The 5,776-nt window shown below is 40.8% G+C and overlaps 1 pseudogene; it reads right to left on the bottom strand.

The window, feature by feature from the left end:
- Positions 1 to 804: 804 nt before the first annotated feature.
- On the bottom strand, positions 805 to 2,044 carry LOC103259383 (annotated as a pseudogene).
- Positions 2,045 to 5,776: the final 3,732 nt, after the last annotated feature.

Here is a 5,776-nt window from a genome sequence, read left to right as displayed (position 1 = left end):
TGGCTAATTTTTTGATTTATTGTAAAGATGAGGTCTCGCCTGCCCAGGCGGGTCTCGAACCCACGGGCTCAGCCAATCCACTCACCTCAGCCTCTCAAAGGCGCAGGATTACAGGCTGAGCCACTGAGCCCAGCTGGTCAACCAGTTTTTACCTGGAAGTTTTGAGAAGGTTGTATCACTATTTGTGGAAAGAAATGTCCCAAGCTGTGGCTAACAGGTGACTGGTTCTTCCACCAAGACAATACACCTGCCCACAACGCACTGTTTGTTCAGCAGGTTTGGACCCAAAACGGCATGACCCCTTGCCCCACCCTCCCCATTCACCTGATCTCTCCCAAGCGATTTCTTGTTTGTTTCCCCAGATGAAAAAGCCCTTGGGCAACCCCCTGGGGTCCCCTCCAGCTTTTCTGTCCTCTTAATAAATACTGCTTTCTAAAAATGAAAAGAAAAGAAAAAAGTCCTCAAAGGGAAACGTTTTGCCGATGCGGAAATGGTAAAACAAAAAACCGGCAGAAGCACTAAAAGGCAACAAAACTGATGAGTGCAAACAGTTTTGAGCAGTGGAAAAAGCATCATGATAGGTGTATTGTAAACGGTGACTGAAGTTTACAAATGGGAGAATACACACACAATTTGTTATAAATAAATTCCAGGTTTTGGGAATCTCTTTTCATATATGGCCCATAAAACTGAATATTTACTATTATTGTTATTATTACTAACTAAAACTTTTTTTTCTGAGTCAAATGATTTTATTGTCCAAAAGGTGCCTTCTGTGGGCACAAGCAGCAGGCACCCCAGTCCTCACTCCTCTGTTCTCTGTGTGCTGACACAGTCCTGCAGAAGCGCCTGCGCCTCTGCCCTATGGCTCATCTTGGTGGCCTTGCCCTGAAAGCGGCCTTTCTTCCCTGCTCCTTTGCCTTCCAGGTCCTCAGCCACCCTGGGCCCCAGGGTCTCCACTGCCTCAGCTGGCCCTGCCAGTAAGAAGAGCCCAGCACCTTTCTCATCATCCATGGTTAAGAACAGGAAAGTGTCTTCTGACCCAATCTCACTGGCAATAATATTCATGAACTCAGAATCACCTTCCTTCCTGTGCAATACAACCACAACTCCCCAGTCCGGATTGTTCCTGAGTCTGTGGGCAGTGTGCACAGACAGGTCTCTGAATAAATGAAGGTTGTTCTTCTGCAGGAGCTTGGTGGAGTTCTGGAGCTTTCTTGCTGCTTCCACGTGACCCTCTGCTCCACACTTAAGCAGTAAGTTCTTTTTCAGTCCTATGACTTCTCTCCATCCACTTTAGCACTCGGTTCTGGCTAGAAATATCAGATTAGTTTTGTTCTTTTTCCCCTTGTCAGTGCCCAAAACCTTAATGATCTGAAGGTCACTGAAATTGCTCACATGGGTCTCGCAGCACATGTTGGAATCCACGCCCTTGACGGCAACGACGCGAAAGGACCCAGTGTGATCATCTGGCAAACCCCAGCCTCTCACCTGGATGCCCTACCTCAGGACCATCCAGGCTCAGTTCTCGCACGTTCATGGGAAGCCGGTCTCTGATTTTTTCACTGATGCTCTGCTCAATGGCAGCCACTTGCTCTGCAGTCACAGAGGGGTTGTCCAGCTCAATCATACCCCGAAGTCTCCCTAACTCCCACGATGTTGCCTTCAGCTCAAATATGGTCAGCAAATGCTGTGATGAGATGCTGCCCTGAATGCTGCTGTATGTGGTCAAACCTGCGCTCCCAGTATACCTGGACCAGGACCTGGCTCCCAGGGTCCAGGGATGTCTGTGTGAAACAATCAGCCTGGGTGTCCCGTCAGGTCACTCTCACCACAGAAATGTCATTGACTGTACCATGATCATCAGGCTGTCCCCTCTTGGGGAATAGCAGCATGTCTTCCAGTATCACGTGGAACCTGCTCAGCACTTCTTTCTTGCCGGGGCACCCAGGCTGCAGCTGGGTCTGCAGCTCAGCGGGATGGCAGGAGACCACAGTGTGGTGAACTGTCACATGTAGCTGTCCCACTGACACTGGAACACCATCGCCACAGTCACCCAGGGACCCACGCCCAACTAAAACTTTCAAATATTATTTTCTGTAGTTGGGCAACTAGTGAATATGACTGCCCTTGATTTTTAAAAAATCTAGTCAAATGTTCTCATTTATCTCTTTTTAATTTCACATATGATTTATCACTAGGTCCTCAATATTATTTGAAAGGCACAACTCCATTTCCCTGTACTTCAAATCAATTTCTGTCTAAATAAAAATTCAACTTGGTCTTTCCCCAGGCAACGATAATCTTCTCTGACACTCCCTAACACTGGATTCCCCTAAACAGGACTCTTTGTCCTCCAAGAGACCAAAGCTTTCCCAAGAAGCAGCAAGGAGGCAGCTTTATAACAGATGAACTTCCAGTCAGGTCTGTCTCTGTGAGTATCCAGCCTTGTCCCTGTGTCCTTGTTTGGGGGTTGGTGAGGAGGAAGCCTTGGGCAGGCAGTTCAGCACGAGGCATCCTCCTCCTTCCTCCACTTTTGGCTGTGGTTTCAGGGGCCTGCTTTTCTTTCATTTACTTTGTACAATGAGTAAATATGGAGTAATGATGAAGAAAGTACAGATGAGGAGCTTTGCCAAACAAACTGATCTCTGCTTTAGTCCCAGCTTTGCGATAAGAAGGCAGGAGAAGCAAGGATTAACATCATAAATGATTTTTCCTTTTTCATAATATTTCAGTGCTTGAAACACCATACCGTGATGATGTTATGATGGTGAGGATGATGATGATCTCTCACATTTATTCGGGCTTTTACAAAGCATTATGCAATCTCAAAAACATCATCTCATATTAACAATAAAAACAGCTACATGGAGAGCAACTAGTCTGGAGAGTAACTAGTCTTGAGAGCAACTAGTCACTTAATAAGTAAGATAATTTAATCAAGTAGGAGAGATTAATTAACCTGGCCAAGGCTACTAATTCGTGGCATTGGTGATGACAATGGTGATGGTGGTGATGACAGGTAATTAACCACTCAATACTTTGTGTGCATTCTCAGTCTTTACAGCAAGCAAAATGTAAGTACTATAATTATTTTACTTTTAAGTTGAATAAACTAAGGTTTCAAAAGATCCAAAAACTTGCCCAAAGTAAAAAACTGACTCAAAAAGTTATCCAGTTAAGTCACTAAACTATATTTCCAATAGTCAAAATTAGAACTCAATTCTTCTGAATCCTATCCTAGTCTAATACTGTTTTCTTCATAGCCTATGTCCTAAATTTAGTGAGGCATGTGTTTAAATAAAAACTTAATACTCATTGCATTTATCTCCTAATACATTAAATTATATATCCTTAAAAATCTAATGTGAATTACAAATCCATCTCTGGCTATAAAACATATACTCTTTAATTATATGTCATAATATATATTAAGTAAAATAATTAACTATATACTCATTTTATCAATATGACATCTAAGCAATTTTCGTTTTATAAGTTATATGCATATAGTTTATTTCAAGAGAAAAAAAGTATTTCACTTTGTCATTTTTCTGCAGAAGACTTCCCTGTCCTAAAATCAGAATAATTCATAGAGAATATGAAGAAGCCAAACTACCTTCTCTTAAAACTTGTACTTTAGGAAATAAATAAGAATGTACAATAAGTAAATCATAAAAATACCCTGGCTATTTATAACCTATCTTTAGGGAAAAGACTTTCTAAAATTCATATATTTTTAACTGTTTCCAGGACATGGAGTAGTAAACCAAAGTATAGCTAAAAAAAAAAAAAATGATGAGTGTTTTGATTTTGTTGTTGCTGCTGTTGTTTTGAGTCAGGGTCTCACTCTGTTGCCCAGGCTGGAGTGCACTGGCATGATCAACTCAGCCATGACCTCCTGGGCTTGGGTGATCCTTCTGCCTCAGTCTCCTAAGTAACTGGGACTATAGGCGCATACCACCAGGTCTGGTTAACTTTTTTATGTTTTGTAGAGATGATGCCCAGGTTGGGCTCAAGCAATCTTCTGGCCTAAGCCTCCCAAAGTGCTGGGATTACAAGTGTGGGCCACCACACCTGGTCAAGAATGGTGGTTTTTTTGTTTCTTGTTTTTTTAAGTCTTCTGCATGAAGCAGTTCCAAAAATACATAATAAAAAAATTTGACACTTATTTAGAGAGCTATGATTTGTAGAACTCTTTCCATCCTTGCTGTAATCATGAAAAGCAAACAGGAAAGATTATATTACCCTGTCTTAAAGTTAAAGGAAAACTAGGATGTATATGGTTACTTGCCTCAGTCAAAATCAGTTACCATGTTGGTAGAAGTGTAAATGAGTACAACCTCTGTGGAAAACAATGTGGTAATTCCTAAAAGATCTAAAAATCAACTCCATACAACCCTACAATCCCCCTTCTGGGATATGCCCAGAGGAACTCAAATCACTCTATGAAAAAGATACCTTCATGACCCGCCTGGGCAGGCGAGACTTCATCTCTACAATAAATCAAAAAATGAGCTGGGCGTGGTAGCGCACGCCTGTAGTTCCAGCTACATAGAAGGCTGAGGCGGACGGATCGCCAGAGCCCAGCAGGTCGAGGCTGCGGTGGCCGGGAGCGGCTACTGCACTCCAGTCTAGGCGACAGAATGTGACTCCAACTCAAAAAAAAAAAAAAAAAAGAAAAGAAAAAGATACCGGCACACACATGTTTATTGCAGCATTATCCACAATTGCAAAAACAAACAACCAACCATGCTGCCCATCAAAAGAGGACTGAACTTTTAAAATATGGTACATATACATGATGGAATATTACACAGCCATAGAGAAGGACAAAATTATGAACTCAAAAAGTTACCTAGTTAAGTCGCTTGACAGCAACTTGGATGGACTTAGAGTCTGTAACTCAGTATTCTGTCACAGAAAGAAAGAACTGAGTACCACATGTTCTCACTTATAAGTGGATCCTTAATAATTATGATAATACTATGATACTATCATAATACATAAAGGAAACTGCCAGGGGAGGGAAGGGGGCACACTTCATCAATAAGGATATCTAATCTCAAACCAGGTGAAGTGGGGACCAGAGTGAAGCCCAAACTTTACCCACACAAAGACCATTTACATACCTAACCTTGCATTGTACCTCACAACTTTAAAATTTTAAAAAATTAAATTAATTTTTTAAAACAATCACAGTTATCAAGAGGCAGAGCCAGGATTAGAAACTTGGTCATCTGAGTCCTAGGTCTTTCATACTTTCTACTCCACTTAATCGTTATTTCTTATATAAAAGAATGTTCAATTAATGTTTGGCAACTGAATGTATGAAACACCTGAGTAAATCAGACCTCATCAAAAAAATATGCTAAATCTCTAAATTCCAGTCCCATATTTTGCCATTATATAAATTTTTCTCTCTCTGTACTTTTCATCTCTGAAGAATGAGGTTTTCCCCTCTAAAAATACAATTATTCTCTGCAAAAGCAAATTATCATTTATTACCTTATATGCTGATAGACAAAATTACTAATATTTTTTCCAGATAAAAATCATAAGCTAAAAAAAAACAGAATCATATTCTTAGAAATTTGCCAGGAAAACCAACTGCTATAACCTTAGTTTATAGCATAGATGGAGAACAATTACTATATATGCTTGTTACACACAGTTTGGGAATGAAATGAAGAATCGTTTTACCAAGATGGGAGAAAAGAATTCCAATATAGACCATCCGTGATTTTGCATCTATTAAGTAGAAAACATTACCATA

The sequence above is a fragment of the Carlito syrichta genome, unplaced genomic scaffold (genome assembly GCF_000164805.1).
Source record: "Carlito syrichta isolate Samal-C Ts95f unplaced genomic scaffold, Tarsius_syrichta-2.0.1 Scaffold302656, whole genome shotgun sequence".
Taxonomy (NCBI): Eukaryota; Metazoa; Chordata; class Mammalia; order Primates; family Tarsiidae; genus Carlito; species Carlito syrichta.
This window is presented reverse-complemented; position numbering and strand designations above follow the sequence as displayed.